Raw genomic sequence first — 23,085 nt, 5'->3', positions numbered from 1 at the left:
ATAGTGCTGTAGTAAACATTGGGGTGCATGTTTTTTGAATTATGGTTTTCTCCAGATAATATGCCCAGGGGTGGGATTGCTGAATTGTATGGCAGTTCTATATTTAGTTTTTTAAGGACCCTCTATACTGTTCTCCATAGTGTAATTTGCCCTATTTTGGTACTCTGAGTGCTGGCTCCAATTACTGTTCCTTCCTTTCTAAACAAGGAAGAATGTAAGTTCCCTAGTGGCTCAATGGGTTAAGGATCCAGCATTGTCACTGCTGTGGCTCAGGTCACTGCTGTGGCCTGGGCTTGATCCTTGGCCCAGGAACTTCCACACACCACAGGCATGGCCCAAAAGCAAAACAAACAAACAAACCAAGGAAACATAAAGCATTTTCTTACACCAGCTCACAATGTTTGTATGATATATTCCCATAGACACAGTTGATTGGATTAGGAACTCACGGTGGCACAAAAAAGCTTTCAATAGTCTGAGTAGACTGGTTCTGGAATCTGACCAGTGATAGGTGCCCTTTATTGGATAAGGACTGCCTAATGAATCTTCTGAGGGTGTCTGAACACAGACATAGGGACTCACAGAAAATACAATGGCCAAGAAGCCATGCTGCATAGAGAAAAGTTCACAAAAGCAGTGGGAAAGAAGCCAGGAGATGCTGAGAAGAACAGAGAGGCCATCAGAAGCAGGAGAGAAAAAGATGCTGGGAAGTGAGGAGCTGAGTACTGCAGGTGAAGCAGCCAGTGTCCCTCTTGAGAAGTGTACCTGAGCTTCTAGGACCATCACCCCCAACCCTACCCCACCCCACTTAGAGCCCTTTACATCACCTATGTGATGTTCTAGTACCAAGAAGATGTCTACGTGGCTGCTCAGGATTTTTTTCCTGCTTTCTTATTTCCTTGTATCTCATAATAATTCAAATGAACCTAAATAACTTGTTTATGTCTCTGTTTCTTGCAAACTGAAGGACACTTACATGTCTCACCAAGTGAAGTGGTGGCATTTCTTCACAGTTAACAATGAAAACACTGTTTGCTGATAGCTTCCTCTGTGCTGGGCATTGTGACAGGAGTTGTATGTGTCTGATCTCGCTTATACCCCAGGATGACCCTGTGAGACTGATTCTTCTATTATCCCCATCTTAGAGAAAAGGAAAAAGTCTCAGGTGAAAGAAGGTGCCCATGTCCGCACAGCTAGTGAACAGCAGAACTGGGGTCTGGGTTCAGATCCACTGGGCTCTAGAACTGGCATTCCTGACAGCTGGCCGCTCCCCCCAGTTTATACTCCACTGCGTCCTGACCTCCTTGTTATATGGGGAGCCATGTGACTAGTTTTTGACAGCGGAATATGCACTTGGGTTTTGAGTGTCACCTGTGTGTAGAAAGGCTTCTCCATACTCTCTTCTTGTGCTAACTGAATGCAGATGGTGGGGACAAGGCTCCAGGGAAAACAGAGCCACAGGGTGAAAGAGACCCTGTCCTTCAGTTATACATGGAAGAAAACGGCTGAATCAAAACTCTTATACTGTATTATTACCCAAACAAGAAGTAAGCTGGGATTTGGGAGTCTGTTTGTTTCCATGGTTTAATATAGGGAAATACAGGCTATGTCTCTTCCCTTTCTTGCTTTAGGGTCAAGAGCAGAACAATACACATAAAGCCAGAACCTCTGGTGCCCTGGTAGGTTACCCAATGTTGCAAAAGGATTGTGCTAACCACCACAGATTGCACTGTTTTCCCACACTAAGAGTAGCTCCCTCTTTTTATTCAGCATAGCAGAAAAACCAGAAGGTGTTAAAAACACAGAGTATGTTTGTAAACGTATTGTTCTCGTGCCTTCTCAAAATCCTTGAAAGCTCAGGAAGAAAAAAACAACAGAGCTTTGAGCCTAGTAGCACCTCTCATCTGTTCGAGGCCTCCATTCTAGTCCAACTTATATTTAGATGCCACTTTCTATTTTACACCTCTGCCTGCCGAATCGCAGCCACCTTTGGTGTGAAACCTGGCACCTGTTTAATGGGCACATAAGTGATGACACAGCTGTTTTCAATCGTAAGCAAAAGAGTAACACACCTGGGAAAAGCAGCCTGACTGGGAAGAGAAAAGCTAGGAATGTGGAGAGAGTGCCTGTACTCCTACCCAGCTGTGGACTCTGTCACTGATGTGGTCATCTTGGGCCCTCAGGGGAGATGTACAGACACCACCTCAGAGTTACCTGCCTGAAGGGTAGAAAGGAAAAGCACTTACTCATGAGTGACCATCCCTCACCGGTCAAGGGTTGCCCAGTGGGGTGTTAAGCTCAGAGAACTTGAGGTTGCACATCCCTGGGGGCCAGTTCTAGTAGGTATACTGTGCTCAGGTGTCAATGTGGCCCCACTGAGGGAGGAGAGGATACGAGGTGGGGCACCAGCTGTGTCTGATACAGACATCGGTGTTGGACAGTGCAGGTGGGGTTTGAATCCAACACCTCCTAATTCCACAGTACAATGTCACTGCAAATGCCATTGCCACCTGGCCTTGGAGGGAGAATATAGGTCTGGAACTTGGAACATTTGCCTCTAGTTCTGGAACCGCTGCTCCTGGCTACTTGACCTAGGCAAACCATTTAATATCTAGACCTCAGTTCCCTTACGTCTAAAATAGAGATACTGAACTAATTTATTATTTCTCAAAGAGTGTTCAATGGTACACTAATGTTTCAGAATGTTAATAGGTACAGTTGGTAAGAGGGGGTTTGTGGCCAAATAAGATTTGTAAATTAGTAAATTTGCAAAGTTATGCAAATTTCTTCACTGAAGAATATCTCAGTCTTTATAATATTATGCAAACTCCCTTACTTGAGAAACATCTCATAGAACTAGGTTGTTTTTTATGCTAAAATTTATTAAGCACTTACTCTTTGTCAGGAATCATGCCAAGAACTTCTCTTGTAGGCTTTCAGTCATTCATTTATTCAAAACAATATTTGTCAAGCTCCTGCTATTTGACCACATTGTTCCTGGCACTGAGGATACCTACGTGAACAAGATAAAGTCCCTGATTTTTACTTGGGAATGAGGTAAAGAGAAGACAGACAAGAGGCAGGTGAACAAATACATGAACAAAAAAATTGGCATGCCTCATCTTGTGACAGGAACTGTTGTTCTCAAGCCTATTTTATAAATGAGGATTAAAGAGAGTAACATTTAAAATCACAGAGGTGGAGGAGGATTTCCCATTGTGACTCAGCAGGTTAAGAAAAAGACATAGTCTCTGTGAGAATGTGGGTTCAGTCCCTGGCCTCGCTCAGTGGTTAAGGATCCATCGTTGCCACAAGATGCAGCATAAGTTGCAAATGCAGCTCAGATCTGGTGTGGCTGTGGCTGTGGCATAGGCCTCAGCTATAGCTCCAATTCAACTCTTAGCCCAGGAACTTCCATATGCTGCAGGTGTGGCCATAAAACAAACAAACAAAAAACAATGAGCCCTATAAAATCATAGAGGTGGAAATGCCAGAGCTAGGACTATACATGCATTAAAGCCTGCTTTTAAAATGTTGTTGACCTCAAGTGATCAGCATTGGGTTAATCAGTATCCTGGGTCCAGGACATACATTGTCATCAGTCCCTATACAGCTCATGCCCATGACCACTAAGGTCCCTGCCACTCTGCTCTGTTTTCTCATCCACCATCCTGCATGTCATTGTTCTGCAAAACACAAGTTTAAGAAACAATGCACCAGAGAGTCTGGAAGGAGGACTTCTGGCCCTAATGAGACAAGCAGCAGCAAAATATTTTGCTCATACATCTAAATGGAAATTTGGAACTCAATTGATTAAGAGGTGATGGTTCTGCAAAGTACCACATAATGTCTTTCTTGGGCATTAGACTGGGAATAGACCTGTTATTATTCTCTCCTTTCTATGATAATTAACTTATTTCTCCATAAAAAGTTATTTGATATTTGTGTTATCAAATGATATTTGTGGATCCTCTTGCAACTTTAATAATCTAAGGAGTGATTTGTCAGTGATAAGCTGATTTTGACAGCTTTTCCTTGACGCCTTCCCTAGAAGAACATAAAAAAATCCCAGGGCTCTATATTAATGGTGCTTTGGTCTGTGATGTCACTATCAGAAAAAATAAAATAGGGAAAGAAGGATTAGACTTTCTATATATGGTCTGTTGAAATGGTCAAGATTGTTGAATGTTAGGTATAGTGAAATATCCTTTGAAGGAATGAGCTATTTTTATGTAGGTAACACTTTCTTAAATGCTTTGCAATTTTTACCATTGAAACACTCCTCTTAAAACTCAATCTAGATCTAATCTGACTTTAAAACTTCCCCGATGGAAGGAGCTGGAAAGAGTTATAATTATATAAAATCCCCAAAGTAGATGGAAATATCACTCACACACACTGTTATGTTTAAATAATTAAGTGATCAGGTTTGAAAAAAAAAAAAAAAGAAAGAGGAAACATTGTTCTTCCTGGAGATTTGCATAGTGAAGAATCACAAACAATAAAAACAACACAGGAGTCCCTGTTGTGGCTCAACGGGTTAAGAACCTGACTAGACTCCATGAGGATGCAGGTTCAATCCCTGGCCTCACTCAGTGGGTTAAGGATCCCACATTGCCACAAGCTGCAGCATAGGTCACAGATGTGGCTCAGATCTGGTGTTGCTGTGGCTGTGGTGTAGGCCGGTAGCTAATTCTGATTTGACCCCTAGTCTGGGAACTTCCATATGCCATGGGTGCGGCCCTAAAAAGAAAGAAACAAAGAAACATGAAAATCTTAGAATGATGAGAACCCAGTCATCTGAGTCCTCTACAACCATATCTCCACTGGCGCTGAGATCTGGGAAAGAGTATCTGGAAACTGTAGCAAAATAGTTCCTTCTGCTTAACAAGAGCTGAGCATGTTCTTTTGAGTGTGCATTAGGGAAAGGAATGGGAACCAGAAGAGGTGCAAGAGAGTCAGTATATTGACTATTTATTGCAGACCATGTCATTTTTAAAATAGATCATCTTATTTAATAGGGCTGAGGCAGGGATCACAGGTCTTTGATTTCTGACCAAGGCACAGTGAAGGTGACTTGGAATATGTTGGCGGCTGTGCTGGGACAATGTTGAAAAGCCCCAACGTTTTTTTGACTTGCCACTGATCAAAACTTTTCCTTCCTGATCAAGGGAAATGATCCGCTATTCTAAACAGGTCATAACATAAAACTAATTACAGATGATTGCAGAGAGGGCAGGGTATGGGGATAGTGAGACAGAAAAACACATTTAAAGCAAAGGCTATCTCATTGGTCTTTGAAGTTATTGATTCAGGATTCCTGGGCCCTGATCAAGAAGAGTAAATGTTAAAGCTATAATTCTCATCTTGCACAGGAGTCCATTCACTACCTCTCTAAAAATTTTTTGGTTACTCATGTAATGTCAGAAAGAAGAGGACAAACTCTTGCAAAGGAAACATTTGCATATCTTACTAGAATAATATCATAATTAGAAACGCTCTCTAGTAAGGACCGGGATAGTAAAGTTCTGATGATCTCTGTTTTAGAGGGGATTTAGTCCAACTAGGCCCCCATGCTTTGATATTTTCTATCTCATCATTACCAAGCTTAGATTGCCCCAGGGTCAGAAACCTTAACTCTGGTCTGAAAAAGCCTACCTTTTTAAGTGGATGGCACAAACGGAACACCTCCTACTCTAAAAGTCCAAAGGCAGTCATTAAAAGGAACTACCTGTGGTAGGTTTGGGTGGCTAATTTTTCCCTTCATTAATTCATCAAACATGTACTGAGTAATTTCCGTGTTTCTGCTAGGTCTTGGGGACACCAAAGTGAATTACACTTTGCCTTTGGAGCGCTTCCAGTTTAGTGTGTGTGTGTGTGAGAGAGAGAGAGATACAGATAGGATAGATAAGTCATAGGAAACCACAGTATGGCAGTTAATGGGGGAGATGCATGGTCTGGGAATACAGAGAAAAGATGCGTAAGAAAGCCTTGGGAAATCAGTGAAAACTACAGGTTGCCAAGCAACAATAATCATGAAAGGGGGATTCCAAATTGGGTAAAAATTTCCCTTATGCATGCTGTGCTCTTGGTGTCTAAGCACAGAAACCCCTTTTAGATGTCTACCATATCTCTTTTTCCTAAACACTGTCATCCTATGCCATGGTGGGTTGAACAGCTCTGGCTCTGAGGCTCTATTAGTGACCTGTTATAGAATGAAAGTTGAAGCTACTACACCCCACATTGTGGTGGTACTAGGAGATGGGACCTTTGGGGTTGCTTTCTCTCTCCACTCTCTGTCATGGGAGGATACTATGAGAAGGTAACAGTCTGCAGGGCAGAAGAGAGCTCTCATCGAACCTGACCAGGCTGACACCCTGATCTTGGACTTGTAGCTTCCAGAACAGTGAAAAGTAAATTTCTGTTGCTAAGCCCCTCAGTCTATTGTATTTTGTTATAGCAGCCTGAACTCACTGTGATATGGCCCCTCCCTTACCTTCCTTAGTCTTACAGGTCACATTAGTTACATGCTATCTGAATCTCTTTCCAGGCTTGGGACAAAAGCAATGCTGGGCACAGATCCAGTTGAAGAACTTGGCCTTGCTCACTGTCTTTTAACCAAAGCACAATGTCAGCTTTGTCTCTTTTATTTTGCTGATAGTCTGTACTAATCAAATTTAACATTTTTGTCCTTCTACTCATTTTATATAGCTATTTCATTCCTTTAATATTTCATTACTTACTTTTTCAGAATAGTGTGTTCCAATGTGGCAGGGGTGTGGTGGGAAAAGAAACTGATTGCGAAAGATTTATCTAAACAGATTCATATAAAATAAGTTAGTGTCAATTCAATTGAAAATGTCTGTTATGTGCCAAGAATAGGCAACTTTAATTGGGGGCATGTAACTTGACATATGCAAATAAATGAATGGATGGTTGAATGGATGGACAGATGGATATAGCTGGAAGAATAGTCCAACAGATAAGACATGTGCCTCTGCCCTCTAGAATCTCAGCAAAGGAATACAATTCACACCCCTAAAGGGACACATGCCATAACTACAGTTGCCATGTTGTCTAAACCAAGACTGCCAAGTATTGCCATCCTTGTGTGGATTAGCTGACAGAATATTTGAAATTGAGATTGCCAGAAAGCTAGGACTTAATTTCACTCTATCTGTAACACAAGATAAAATCTTAAAAGAACAAATTTATTCTAACTAGGAAAGGAGGGATGTTTACACAAAGGAGTTGATATGTGGATTGGCTGTGCAGGGAGAGCAGGATTATTCCATCAAGCAGCAAAGAAGGGCAAAACAATGAGACAGAAGGAACAGTGTGAGAAGGGCACAGAGCTGAGTAACCTGTTATCCAGTAGACCTGAAGTGTTGAGGTCCTGCCCTGAGGTGCTGGGAGATGAAGCTTCAGAGAGGGATTAGGTTTGCTGGGGAAGGTGTTTTTGCCCCACAGGAAATGAGGAGACAGAGATGAAGTGACATTTTAAACCTGAAATGGGAAGGGGAACAAGGGACCCTGACATATCTTGAGCTCCAGAAGGCCAAAAACCATGTCTCCTAGTTCAACAAATTTCCACCAATAAACATTAAAGCTTGAAGGAAGATTAGAAGAGCTCTAGTGTCTAGTCCACCAGCCCTCATCTCCAAATGAGAAAACTCAATGACTTAAATGATTCACATACTACTTGAATGACTCATGTACTACTCAAATGACTCGTGTACAACCTAGTGATAAAACCGAATTTCTGCTTTTTCCCTTACTATCTCTGGCTTTGGGCAAATTACTTAAACTTTCCAAGTCTTATTTTCCTTGCTCATAAATAAATGCATGATTGTTGTGATGATTCAGTGATAATACATGTGAAATGCTTAGTAACATGTCTGCTATGAAGGAAGAACTCAGTGTTAACAAAAATTATTATTAACCACAAAATAATAACTGCAATATTATTAAAGTTCCCTGATTCTGTTCAGTGCTTTTTTATGTATGCCTGTAAGGGCCCAATGCTGGCTTATCTTTTTTTTTTTTTTTTTTTTTTTTTAGGGCCTTGCCCGCTGCACATGAAATTTCCCAGGCTAAGGGTCAAATCAGAGCTGCAGCTGCCAGCCTATACCACAGCCACGGCAACATGGGGTCCGAGCTATACCTACAACCTACACCAAAGCTCACAGCAACAGTGGATCCTTAACCCTCTGAGTGAGGCCAGGGCTGGAGCCCACACCCTCGTGGATACTAGTCTAGTTGTTACCACTGAGCCACAGTGGGAACTCCCTGGGTGATCATCTCAATTACCTGGGCTGTTTCAGTCAGTTATAGATTTCCTGACCTCCCCCAAGCCTACTGAATATGAATCTTGTCGTGGCTGGGGAATCTGAGCTTTTGAAAAAGTCATTAGATGTTCCTGACAATAAGAACTAGGATTAGAAAAAACTATCTGGATTTACTGCTGTTCACACTTTATTTTCTTAGTCTTTGGAATCATTTTCAAAGACTATGATGAAATCATTTTCTATGGTTGAGTCCTTTAAATGTGAATGTAGAACCTGGGGGTTGAGGAAGGGGTACTTTACATAATGCTGTGTTCCCAGGAGGTTAGAAACACACATCTGTGCTCCCAAGAAAGGAAGAACTGGATGGCAAGATTGGAAATGGGATATTTATCACTGGTGGAAATGATTAATTATGCCCCATTTTGCACATACATTTGCATGCCTCCTAATATAACATATGCAAATACAACTTTAATAGCATGACTTGTTTGCCAATGTTGAATGTTAACTGTAAATAATTTCTATTTTTTGTAGTGTTTAGGAAACTTCAATATGGCACTTGCTGGCAGACAGTTGCTGTCTCCTGGATTTAGCAACATATTAAGTAATCATTACAGAAACATTTTTTCACTTACTACTAACAAAAGAAGTCTAGACAGCAATTTGTGGTTGTCTATGGAAACAGAAGGTAGGTAAAGCAAAAATTATTTAAATTTATAAACAAAATTTAAAGTATGACCTATAGTTTCCATTTTTTACTTACTTTTTGCTAATACAGAGCAAAATAGGCCATTAGAAATTTCACCCCTTCTTTTTTTATATATTTATTTATTTGTTTGTTTTTCTGCTGTACAGCATGGGGACCAAGTTACACATATATGTATACATACTTTTTCCTCCCATCGTTGTGTTGCGATGTATCTAGACATAGTTCTCAATGCTACGCAGCAGGATCTCATTATAAATCCATTCCAAGAGCAATAGTTTGCATCTGTTAACCCCAAGCTCCTGATCCCTCCCACTCCCTCCCTCTCCCCCTAGGCAGCCACAAGTCTATTCTCCAAGTCTATGACTTTCTTTTCTGTGGAAATGTTCATTTATGCTGTATATTAGATTCCAGTTATAAGTGATATCATATGGTATTTGTCTTTGTCTTTCTGACTTATTTCACTCAGGATGAGAGTCTCTAGTTCCATCAATGGTGCTGCAAATGGCATTATGTCATTCTTTTTTATGGATGAGTAGTATTCCATTGTGTACATATACTACATCTTCCTAATCCAATCATCTGTGGATGGACATTTAGGTTGTTTCCATGTCTTGGCTATTGCGAATAGTGCTGCAATGAACATGCGGGTGCATGTGTCTTTTTTAAGGAATCACCCCTTCTTTTAGGATTCTAGTTAATTTTTCTGATGATGTCACCAACAGCCAATGTAAGACAGACCATAGAATAAAGGAGAGAGAAAATAACCAGGCCCTCTGGTAATCAGTACCTGGAAATATTGATCCTTGAAGAACTACCTGCTAACACCCCCCCCCGCCGCCTTTGTCTCCCCACACCATCTCCCTATGCCCAGTCCATTGTTCTCAGTCTTCATGAGAATCATAGAAACTCTTTTTTGACCTGCAGATTCCTGGGGCTCCACTTTCAGAGTTCTTGATACAGTATATCTAGGGGTGGGTCTACAAATCTACACTCCCCAGCCAACCTCCCTCCCAACCAACACTGTGATTTTGATGTGGATGGTCCTCAGGATATACTTTGATGAGCACTACCTGGTTATGTAGAGCCTTGAAACTCAGTGTTTCCTGTACCAGTAGCATCAACATAACATCATCTGGGAGTTGCAGAAATGCAGACACTCAAGACTTAGTCCAGACCTACCCAATCAGAATCTGCATTTTAGCAAAATCCTCAGGCATAACAAGATTCATAGGCACATTCAAGTTTGAGAAGCACTGGTCTAGAGGAGGCATTTTCTCTCTTTGCATGAATTTTCCCCCACATTCTTCCTCTCCTAAATTACCTGGGACTGTTGTGTTCTCGGGGTGGGAGGGGAATCCCCAGGCCTACTGGGTCAGAAACTCTGGGGAGAAGGGCCCAGCAGTGTGTGTTCTAGCAAGCCCTCCATCCAAATCCAAGCGATGCTAATGCCTGCTAAACTCTGAGAACCACTGATATAGTTGGTGTCATTGGCCCATATGTTAAAGTGAAATTCGTTAGAATATGCAGTATCTTCTGTTGTGTATAACAAATAGGCCAATGACACCTGAGGGAGTGCAAACCACATAATCTTGTCAATACCCAAGAATCATTCAGTCCTGAAGTATCTCCTACCTCCTGTTTCACTGGCGAAGAGGATGCTTCGACTAATGCAAGTGTTGGAGATGATCATCTCTTGTAGTAATTAATGAAATGCCAGGATCTGAAAGCAACCTGGACAGCTGAGCTGTCTAAATGGATTCAGGGGATGAGTGGCTCAGACAGTTGAGTTTCAAATGAAAAAATAACTGCCTGATCCAAATATCTTGGAGATTACAAGTTATTCTCCACTTTCTGTGACTGACCCACTTGGAACAACTGGAGTAAAAATGCAAAGGTTAGATGATGATCAAAATAGAGCCCCTGAACATGAACTTGGAGGCATGATGTGGTAGAAACTTCAAGGAAAAGATGATTGGACCACGGAGCAAGTCAATGTAAGCTGGATATATCCATCTTTATTTTACTCTTGCTTGGACTTTCCAGTAGGTTATTATACTCAATGCCTAATAACCTAACATCAACTAGCACTAAATTAGAGGTTTTTGTTTCTCTTTCAACTTCTCTATGTCATCCGTCTTGGGCCCTCTCTCTCGCTCTCTCTCTATCACTTTGTCTCTTCCTCTGCCTGTATCTCTTCATCAAAGTCTATGTCCTTCTGTCTCTGTTTCTCCTTACCTTCCCATTCCAATCTCTTTAATAAAAAGGTTAAGCAGCCTCCCATGGGATTTCAGGAGAGGGAGGGGAACGTCAATATGGCCAAAAGTAAAGGGGCTGCCAATAAAGTTTTTGTTGGTACTGTTGATTACTCTTTTGACATTGGAGAGTTGCATGTTATCCTGCTATCTCTGCACCTTTTTTTTTTTTTAATTTGCAAGTGCTTGCTATAGATTATTATCACGCTATTTCTCGATGGGCCTGGAGTACTAGTTTATCAAAATGTCAGCATAAAGACCAAAAGTCAAGCAAATTTGCTGCAATAAGGAGAGGCTGTAAATTTGCTGTCAGTTAAGAAAGCCTCTCAAATTCAAAGTGCAAGTCTAGCTGAAAGCATTTTTTAATAATTCTGACTGAATGAGTGTGAGGTTAACTCAGTGTGTGTGCACTTTGATCCTGTGCCTTGTTAAATTTCTCAGTTTTAATAATAGGGGCCATTATTTATGCTATGATTCCAGGAGCTATGCTATCAGGGAATGCCTAAAATATAAAATCAGATTCATTTTGCTAATTTGACTTATTGAAACTCATATCTATCCCCCTTTTATTCGTTTTGAATCTTAATGATGATGTACCCAGGAATAACTTTTTTCTTTGAGCTTTAATTATAGTTTGGTTGAAATACTGAACTGCTTTAACATTGAAAATATTTGGCAAATAAGCCTGATAAGAGAAATATTGTAAAAGTTCTTATTGTGTCTTGGATACAAGCACAAAGAGATGAAGCATGTAGAGAAAGACTTTACCTCCTTGGAATTTTAAGTCTTTCTGCAATATACAAAACAGTGAAGTCACAGAAGACAAAAAAAAAAAAAAAAAAAAAAAGATTTCCTCAAATCTAATTATCAAAAAGCAATTCATCTTGCTTTAGTATTTCAATCAACATACCCCTGAAGCCACTTTCTCAATTTGCCCTCCTGTCTGATGTATGGATTTGTGTGTATATGCTATCATTTGGAGAAACTTCTTAGCATATGGAGGGAAAAATGCTGTTTTGTTAATTTTATGTTTTATTTCTTAATGGCATACCATGCAGTAGCTTTAGTGGAATGGTTTAAGCTCAGTCTGACTTCTTCAAGTCTTTTACTCTGTGACAGTGACTAAGCTGGGATGGAGCCAAGATATTTATGTGAATGAGGTGGGGGAGGGCTTATATTGGCCTCAGCTTTTGCCCATTTTGCAGAGAGCTTACAAATTGTAGGCACTCCGAATAAGTGGCATCATTAGTGGGCGTGAAATGCCCTAAGGGTATGGGAGTGATTTAGACTTCCAGGATTCTGTGAAGAGAGAGTATGCTAGGGGCTCAGGTGTCTGAGGCAACTGGATCCAGTTATAGTGCTGAAATGTGACCTTGGTTATAGCACTTGACCTTAATTCTTTACCTTTAAAATAAGGTGAATACATGCAACTTCCTTTTATTGAAATCCTGAAAACTATCAGGGTAGTATTTTCACTTTAAGGCACTTATTTTAGGTAATATTTTGCAGAAGATTAGTTAATATGGGCAGCTTCAATCTAAGATTCTGTGAAAACTGCATGTGTCACAGAGGGCATTAGCTCATAACCAAAGGGGTCTTTGGCAGAATAACTGTTTCATTTCTCTGAAAAGGGAGAGATGAGCTAGGCTCTTTGGAAATTTGGTCTTTTGAAATGAAAGTTGAAATTGTATAAATAATTTAATCAACCAGTATTTTGTAGCCTAGGTCAAACAATCACGCCTACATTGGTATTCCCATCAAATGTGAATACTCTTGCTAAATCAATAAAGCAAAGCATTAAGTGCTCAACTGAGTTCTTCCTATATAATCACTGTGTTATGCACTGGTTGGTTTCCAGAAACTTGCCCTCCAAAGGTTGATGTTTTCAGACCTGCACTCTTTAATAGAATTTTCTGTGGTGATGGAAATACTCTTTACCTTATTGGATGGCCATTTTAATCAAAAATAAAATAATGCCCATAAAACCATTCATTGCCACCCATATGGAGGTTTATAACGAAATCTTGTCTTGGACAGAGGGAAACTTGAGCTGAACCTTGTTGTCTAGGGTACAACAGAGGTAGAAAAGAGAAGAGTGGATGTTCTGGACTAAAGGAATAATAATCCAGTGACATAGAGACAAGAAGACCCTGCTGCTATTACTGAACAGATAGGAAATCATCTTGATGGAAGACAAAAGTTCCTGATAGAGCTGAAGAGAGAAGACTGGCAGGGGTGGAAGGGAAGGCACAGAGAGAATATCCATTATATACTAGGCATTTCACATACACAGTATAACTTAATCCTCACAACCAACTAATAAATTGTTTCCTGTTCTCCTTATTTAATCTCAGAAAAAAAAATTCAGGAATGTTAAATAATTTCCCCAAGACCACCAGCTAGAAAGGGATCAGCCAAGCTTCAGAACCCAGGAAGCTTTCCTCCAGATGCCATACTTTATAACCACCTGACTGAACCATAGTGGTTGAGAATTTGAGCTCTGGGATCATCACACTTCCATCTCTATTAGCTTGTGACAATGGGCACCAAGAACTGAAGACAGAAAAAGCACATCATTTAAGGTTGTTGTACTAGGATTCCATAATAAATTTCATGCGGAACACCTAGCAGTTCCTGACACATAGTAAGGGCTCAATAAATCTTTACCTAATCTTGTTATGTCAGAAAAAGGCTTAAGAGGCAGCAAAGACAAAAAGAAAAAAAAAAAAAAAAAGGAGTTCCCATCGTGGCGCAGTGGTTAACGAATCCGACTAGGAACCATGAGGTTGCGGGTTCGGTCCCTGCCCTTGCTCAGTGGGTTAAGGATCTGGCGTTGCCATGAGCTGTGGTGTAGGTTGCAGACGCGGCTCGGATCCCGCGTTGCTCTGGCTCTGGCGTAGGCCGGTGGCTACAGCTCCGATTCAACCCCTAGCCTGGGAACCTCCATATGCCGTGGGAGCGGCCCAAGAAATAGCAACAACAACAACAAAAAGACAAAAAAAAAAAAAAAAAAAAAAAAGAGGCAGAAAAGAAATTAGGGCTTGCTTAGGTAGGCATTGGGCAACCACTGCAGCTTCTTGAACTGGGTATTGACATGTTGAAAGTATTACAAAAGACAAAGGACAGATTAGAAGAAGGAAAGGAAGACTGGAATGAAGGAGGCCTCTAAGAGGCAGTTGCAGTCACCTAGGTCTGGAAGCTCACATTCAACAGATGAAAGGAATGTAATTTTACTTTCCCCCTACAAACAAAAGTAATATATATTGATTGGGGATAATTTAAATATTTTAGGAGATAAGAAAGAAAATTAAAGTCACCCATAGTACCACATCTGAGAGACCATCATCATCAATAATTTAGCATATGCCCTTCCATGTTTTCATGTTTGTGCTTGTATGTGTTAATTTACTCATTAAATTTACCACATTCACCTACAGTAAAATTCACACTTTTGGTGTACTGTTCTATGAGTTTTGACAAACACACACTATCATGTTACCACCAGTACAATCAAGATACAAAACAGTTCCACTGTTCCCATTGTGGCTCAGAAGTAACAAACCCGACTAATATCCATGAAGATGGGAGTTCAATCTCTGGCTTTGCTCAGTGGGTTAAGGATTCAATACTGCTGTGAGCTGTGGTGTAGGTTGCAGATGTGGCTTGGAGATGTGGCATGTAGGCCTGCATTGCTGTGGCTGTGGTGTAGGCTGGTAGCTGGAGCTCTGATTTGACCCCTAGCCTGGGAACTTCCAAATGCCGCAGGTGTGGCCCTAAAATACAAAAAAAAGGAAAAGAAAGAAAGAACAACAACAACAAAAAAAGACATAAAGCAGTTCCATCACCTTCAAAAAATTCCTTTTGTTTACCTTATAATCAACCTCTCCTATTACTCCCATCCCCAGCCCCTGTGATCACAGGTCTGTTTTCCTATAATTTTGCTTTTTCTGGAACATCATAGAAGCAGAATTGTACAGGATACAGTCTTTTCAGTCTGGCTTTTTTCACTAAGTGTAAGGCATTTGAGATTTATCTATATTGTTGTGTGTATGAACAATTCATTTCTTTTTATTTATGAGTAGGAGTTCATTGCATAGGTGTTCCACACTTTGTTTCCATTTACCAGAGGTACACTTGAGTTGTTTCCAGTTTTTAGCAATTTGAATAAAGCCATTTGGAAATAAGTTTTCATTTCTCTTGGGTGAATATCTAGAAGTAGCATTGCTAGATCATATGTCAAGTAAAGGCGTAACTCTATAGAAAAATACCAAACTGTCTCCCAGACTGATTGTATAACACTTGCATTTCCACTAGCTATATATGTTTCCATTGCTCCATATCCTGGCTGGCACTTTGTATAATCATTTTTTTAAGCCACCATAACAGGTATATGGTATATTAGATGATGGTTTTACTTTATGTTTCCCTAATAACATGTTGTTTAGATGTGTTTTTTAATCTTCAAATAGAGAAAATCTTATTTCTTCTTTTCTAAATGATTTGCCTTTTTTTTTTTTCTTGCCTTATTGCTTTGGCTAGGACCTTAAGTGTGATTTTGAATAGAAGAGGTGAGAACAGATATCCTTGCTTTGCTCCTGTTCTTAGGGAGAAAGCATTCATTCTTTCATCAAGTATGCTGTTAGCCATAGGGTTTTTGCAGATGCCCTGTATTAGGCTATAAAATTTCCCTTCACTTCCTAACTTGCTAAGAGTATCATAAATAGTTATAGAACTTTTTCAAATGCTTTTGTACAAATATTGAGATGGTCAGATGATTTTTCTTCTTTAGTCTATTGATATAGTGAATTACATTAACTAATTTTCTAATGTTGAACCAGCCTTGCATTGCCACTTACCCAAGATATATCATCCTTTCTGTATGTTGTATTTTATTTACTTGTATGTGTGTTTGTGTGTATGTATATTTTTAAAAACAAAAGTAGGATGGGTACTGGGAGTTCTCCTGTGGCACATCAGGTTAAGGATCCACTGTTGTCACTGCAGCAGCTTGGGAACTTCCATATGCTGAAGGCATAACCAAAAAAAAAAAAAAAGAAAGAAAAAGAATGGTACTGTGTATACTAGTTTGTAATATCTTTTTGAAAACTTTTATTTTCTTTAAGCTACAAGAAATACTTATTTGTAAAAAAATAAAAGCAGAGGTTCTTTATGGTTACTTTGGCAGATTTATTTGTTTTTTCCTATGTTTCTTCTTGGTAGAGGAGTAGATAGTTATTATGTGTATTTTATTTCAGGCTCATTAAAATAAAACTGAGGATGAGAAATTTCTAACCCATACAAATCAACTCTCCTAATTAAGTGGATAAACTTTGAAAAGAACTATTTACAGCTGTGAAGAAATACGAAGAGAAAACTGCTCTAAGTTTTGAAAGCCATTGTAAATACTAAGAGCAAAGGGATGATCATAGACTCCTGAAATCCAGGTACTCCTCAGGAATCTGGGGAGTCAAAAATCTCTAACTTATGATAGTAACCGTAAATAACTTTAACATACAACAGAGATACGATGTTAGCAAAGAAGGTTCTCTTTCTTCCATTAAAAATACTTGTGTAGATAGCTATAGATGCAGATTTACATATACATAGGTTTGAAAAGAGCATCAACAACTTTTGATAAATTTTATTCTGAAGCATTTCCTATTTTGAGATTTTTTTCCCCAGACAAGTAAGTCTTTTTATTAAAAAAAAAAAAAAAAAAAAAAAAGAAATGTGAGTGTTCTTGACTCTAGAAACAAGTATTCAAGACTGACTGATACATTCTAAGTACCCACTTTAGGCTTATTTTTAGAATTCCAAGAATCTGCTTTTTTTCCTCCAAGTTTTATTTAAGAAAATGCAATCTAGTTACTCTTCACATGTTCATAAAGAAAATGGCATTGCTTTATTTTATACGCGAGTCAGAGCTCACAATAATGGTAAATCTTGCCGAAGGCCTCAGGGATACTGAACGTGAACTTTGGAAGGATTTAGGTTTTTGCTGGTGTCCTTTCTTCCCAGTCTGGGGTTAAGATGAGTCTGGGTCTCTCAAAGTGTTTGCACGAGAGGATGAACTTCAATGTTTGCATCGTTTCCCCTGTTTTACACTCTCCTCGCATAGACCACAGCTGAGAGTTTTAGAGAAAAGGCGCTTTCGGCAAGTGCAAAGTGGTATTGTCATGTTGCTACTGGAGCTGTCTGTGAGAGCCAAGAAAATAGGACAGAATAAAAAGGAAGTAAAATAAGTCATAGTGAAACCCTCTCCCTCAGAGGAAGGAAAGCAAACATTGAAATATTGCTTTTTCCTGGCTGCTTATTAAAGGGGAAATTTGCCTACTGTGCTGGAAGAGTCTTTTATTCATCCTTCTGTTGATGCGGAGCCTCCAACTTGAGGTTTGTTTTTGTATGCATTACCCATTCTGTTTCTTAAGGTGAACTGCACCGACAGTGAGTATTGAACAGATTCTGCTTTTCTCTGGTTACAAAAGATGTTGATTTGTTTTAATCCTTCAATAATTTAGAGTAGTCCACTTCTCTGAAGCAATTCAATTTAAACTTGTTTGTTGCAAAGTCCATTCAAATTTCTGAAATATATGAAGTCATTTATATGAGAGTGGAAGTCTTATTTTTAATATGGATCAGTTTGTTGAAATAAGATGCTATTTGGATGTTTGGAGGAAATTACATAATTTTGTCACTTTCAGAAATGTCTAGGTACAGGATATTGTAAATTAATTAATATAAAAACCTTGAGTTTATATAGAATTGTAAAGCCACGTTATTCAATTAAATACTCCACATTCTATTTTCATAACTCCAAGGTCATTGGTCTAAATTACAGTTATATAATTTCTGTTATGATTGTTGGTGATTGGTATAATTTGACTAATTATTGCCTAAACAATGGAAATTGGCTGGTACTCAAACTGCAACAAATGCTTTATTACATGAGAAGAACAAGGAAACTTAATGCTTTTTCCTTTTGTCATTCATTAGGCTGGGCTGCAATTAACCATAAATATTGTACTGGGGGGTGTAGAAAGCTTTCCTTATTTTCCAGGATCATCTTTCTTGAATGGGATGGAAGGCAACCCTCCAGAGAAAAATAAATGATCATGTTTAGAGAAACATCACATTGACTGACTAATTGGAGGGATAGTGGAAAGATCCCACAGGAAATGGTTTGAAGCCTGTGACTTTTATAGTCAATGCTCTTCTTAGACAGAGCAAACATTCCTTTTAGTGGCATAAAAATCCATTTAAATTGAAAGTACCATCTGCCCAACCTTCTTATCTGACCACAGGGTCAAAAATAACCATTGCCAGATAAGGAAATAATACAGTGTTTAAATAATAGAATGTCATGAAATAGAACGAACTTGTGTCTAAATAATAAGAGTGAAATCATAAATTAGGGAGCCAGGCCTTTGTGCTTTGGGGAAGCTTAATGTACTGCATAATTTGTGAAATCTTTCTTAGCCTTTTTAACTTTTTCCCGTTATTTCTTTGTCTATTTTGACCACAAACTTTGAATAAATTGATAAGAGAACTCATTGTAACTTTCCAAAGGCATGGAGATCTGCGTGAGTACAGATAACACAGAAACCCTACAATTCAGAACAGAAAAGTTAGGAAAGAAGGTAGTGTGCCCTGTTTAGCTGTGCACCCTCAGATCTTAGGAATTGCACGGGGTTCTTGGAATTCCTTAGCATCTCTACTGGAGCCAAGGAACCCCCTGATCCCTAGAGGTGAGGAGTGTACTGTTAAAATCCATTCCAAGGAGGTGCTGCTAAGATGTCCCAGGCCCAGAATTAGCAACAAGCTTCTTCCACAAGCCTCCAGGCAATGAATTTTTCACAAAGTTACAGGACCGAGAATTCTTATGGCCACTTCCCCCAAATTCTAGATTGAGAATTGCCCCATTTTCCCCAACCCCTTGCAAGTTGCTTTATAAATGGAATGTGTTCACAGAGGCAGTAATTCTATATCCCTAAATGCTGTACCCTCAGTGTCAGAAAATTCCTATTGAAAATAATAGATTGGAGTTCTCGTTGTGGTCCAACTAGTAACCTTGAAGTTGCAGGTTCCATCCCTGGCCTCGATCAGTGGGTTAAGGATCCAGCATTGCCATGAGCTGTGGTGTAGGTCGCAGACGCTGCTTGGATCCCATGTAGCTGTGGCTGTGGTGTAGGCCAGCAGCTGTAGCTCCGATTTGACACCTAGCCTGGGAACCTCCATATGCCACCGGAGCAGCCCTAAGAAGAAGAAAAGAAAAGAAAAGAAAAGAAAAGAAAAGAAAAGAAGAGAAAAGAAAAGAAAAGATTGGATAGGGCAAATCTTCAATGCTAGTATCACACTCCAGAATTAACAGTATGGCTTCTGAAGTACTGCATGAAACAAATTACCTTCAGTGCAGCACAAAGTAGTGTAAATAAAAAATGCAGACTCCCTATTTAAATCTCATTTGAATGTTTTATGCTGCTCACCCTAGAGATGGTCTCATTTCCTTGGCAGCTAATGACAGGTAAGCAGAGATGAGCTGACTACTGTGGAGCTAGAGTCTCTGGAAACAAAGGAGGCCTTCTGGAGGGCCATATATCATACGGTTTAAATACATCAGGCCTGGAACCCAGCTGTGTGAGTTAAATTCTGTTTTTTTAATTAAAAAAATTTTATTTGGGTTAAGTTCTTATTCTGCCATTATCAGCTATGACTCCTTAAGCAAGTTTCTTAACCTCCATGGATCTCAGTTTTCTCATTCGTAAAAATGGAATATTTTACTTACCTCGAAGAACTACTGTTTGGATTAACCAAAATTATTGATGTTGAACACCTGACAGATTTTAGTGGCCATTATTATTAACTCATTTCATCTACCTTGATATTCCTTTTTCTGGCATTTCAGATACCAAAATTATTGAGGACTATTTAGCCTACCAAAATTCTGAATACCTAAACAACAATTCTAGGAAAATTTATTTATTCTTTAGATACCATATAGAGACACTTCCTACAAAATCCTGCTCTCTGGGTTTTCCTCGGCACTGATAGAATATCCTTAGACCACAATTACAGCCAAAGTTATTTAAATGAGCCCGGAACCTCTAAACAATCAGGTAAATGCAAAATTTGAGGCCACGTAACATTCTGGTGATTACGAAGGGCATGGTTAGAGAAGTTTCCAATCCACTGTGGACATACTTGTCTCATTTGTCTTAGTAGAGAGAGCGCTATAGTTTCACCCTCCCCTTTTTGGCTCACAGAAGTGTTTCTTCATTTTAGAAGATTCAGTAAAATGTGAAGGCAGAAGGTGCTTGAGCACCTACATGGTCCAGTGCACCTGATCTTTTATGGTTTGTCAGGGGTTTGGTTCTGGGCTTCATATTTTGGGTTATGTGTGGATTAGAAGTTATTGGCTGGAATTTTTTCTAAGCCAGAAAAAAATAGTTACTTTGTTTTTTTTTAGGTCATAGCATTCATAAATGTTATTAGAGATTAGTATGGAGTAAAAGAAAATGTTTTCCTTAGAATTCTTGACCTAAAAAAGTAACCTTTTCATTTTAACTTCTGAGCTTACCTTGGAATTCAAGTAAATAGAGTATAGCAGTATTATACTCCTTAGCTGCAGCAGAAAACATTTTATCTTTCTTGGATGCTGCAAAATCATAAACTGAGGAAGTCAAGTCAATTTATGAACTCTCCAAGATCTTGCTAAGGAAATTGCTATAAAAAGATAGAAAAAGTATATTCATCCTATGATACATGCAAAATAATCTCAATACACTTCCCTAAGTGCCTTGACTATGTTGTATAGGCTATGTAAGATTATGAATACATTGAGTTTACTTAATATGATGCTTTGGGGAATGTGTTATAATTGAAAGTTTCAGAGCTAAAACTAGCATCAATTGAGTTGAAAAGTTCTTTTTTAAATAAGAGCTGTTAAATTATACTGCAAATGCTGGGGAAATATTACACACTATTTAAATGTGAAATTAATGTCTCCCTCAGCATTGCTACAAGTAGTGCATCTCAACTTAGTTCATAATTGAATGAATTGGTTCTTTTGTTTGTGATGATCCAGATTTCCCACATAATAATATATCTTTCCCTTGTCTCTTTCTGTAACCAAATTCTGCTGCTAGACTAGGCTTAAACAAGAAAATTAGTGCCTCCTGGGAAAGCATTAATAAGTCATAGAGATGAGAGGAATATTTCAAGGGGAGTAAATATATTCACAATTTTCTGAAAGTGAGCAAGTTTACTCCATGATTTTCCTGAGTTAGAACCAAAGCTCTTTCTCGTGGTCTTCATTCTCTTTTGTAACTTGTGACTTCATTTGTGTCTCATCTCACTTGTTAGGCTTATCTCCATGGACACTACCCAATAAGCCATACTTTGGACATTTAAAAACAAGATATAAATCAGCAATTCTCAACCTGTGTTTCTAATATCCAAGGATGTGTTGAGAGAAATCAAGGGGTGTCTTAACTATTTCAAAAAAAGCTTCGGGCTTCAAGATGCTACTGAAAATTAGAATGAAGGATTGTGCAACAGCTTGCTTTCTAAGATTTGAGATACAGTTGACCCTTAGCAAGACAGGGGTTTGGCACTCCATCCTCCACTCAGTGGAAAACCTCCTATAACTTTGCAGTTAACCCCCCATGTCTATGGATCTATATCCATGGATTCAGCTGTGGATCATTTAGTACTACAGTATTTACTCTTCAAAAAATTCACCATATAAGTGGACTGGCATAGTTCTAACTCATGTTGTTCAAGGGTCTACTGTATATACACTTAAATAATTCTTAGTATACGTAACTAAAGAAATCATTTGCTAAGCAAACAGCTGAACGGCATTAAAAATATAACTTGTACTTGCTTCCATTATGGAATGATGGATGAAATGATTCCCATTCCCTCCCCCCAAATCCATGATATTTGGAGGCACAGTGTTGATAGTATAAAATTTATAGAGAAAGTAGACTTTGCATATTACATTTCACCATTGAAATGTCTGGGCTCTAGAGATCATTATCATTTTATTTTATTTTAGTCTTTTTTTTTTTTTTTTTTTTAGGGCCACACTTGGGGCATATGGAAGTTCCTAGGCTAGGGGTAGAATCGGAGCTGCAGCCGCCAACCTACACCACAGCTACAACAACGCAGGATCTGAGCCACATCTATGACCTACAATCACAGCTCACCACAGCACCAGATCCTTAACCCACTGAACAAGGCCAGGGATCAAATCTGTCACCTCATGCATGCTGGTTGGGTTCATTAACCACTAAGGAATGATGGAACTCCCATTATCATTTTAAAACTGGCTTTCTTCAGCCCAATAAAATCATAGATGTGTGATTTTTAGAAACTCTCATTTTATAAATGAGGAAGAAAATGCCCACAACATTCAAAGGAATTGTTCGAGTTTACCCAACTAGTTAGCAACAGAGTTCTACCAAGAACCTAGGCCTCTTCTCACGGGTATTATATTTTCCCCCAATATGCCAGACCACTGTCTCACTGGCATGACTCCATACATTTTAGAATAAAGTGAATGACAAGGCAAGAGAATAGGAAACAGAGTTAGAAATTTCGAGTAAGGCATATGACATTTGTGTCTCAAAATATGATCTGATGATCACCTATATTAATACCTTGGATGCCTATTTAAAGTGTAGATTGCTGGATGCTAACCCACACCTACTGAATTTTAATCTTGCAAGGGTATAACCCAGGGATATGCATTTTAAACAAGCTCTCGGGGAGTTCCCTTTGTGGCACAGCTGAAACGAATCCAACTAGGAAGCATGAGGTTGCAGGTTCGATCCCT

The 23,085-nt window shown here is 39.2% G+C and overlaps 1 protein-coding gene across 2 annotated transcripts in view; it reads left to right on the top strand.

The window, feature by feature from the left end:
* Window positions 1-17,416: 17,416 nt before the first annotated feature.
* Window positions 17,417-23,085, top strand: part of ARHGAP5 (Rho GTPase activating protein 5) — a 137,317-nt gene continuing 131,648 nt past the window's right edge. The window contains exon 1 of one of the 2 annotated variants that reach the window (XM_021099176.2): window positions 17,417-17,639. The gene's annotated coding sequence lies outside the window, so the exon portion shown is untranslated. Of the gene's footprint in view, window positions 17,694-23,085 lie in introns of both variants that reach the window. The other variant, XM_021099177.2, reaches the window with a different exon arrangement.

The sequence above is a fragment of the Sus scrofa genome, chromosome 7, assembly GCF_054392235.1.
Source record: "Sus scrofa isolate SSC_HxYL_T2T_F1_AM1 chromosome 7, Sscrofa_HxYL_maternal_Yorkshire_Landrace_v2.0, whole genome shotgun sequence".
Classification (NCBI taxonomy): domain Eukaryota; kingdom Metazoa; phylum Chordata; class Mammalia; order Artiodactyla; family Suidae; genus Sus; species Sus scrofa.
This window is presented reverse-complemented; position numbering and strand designations above follow the sequence as displayed.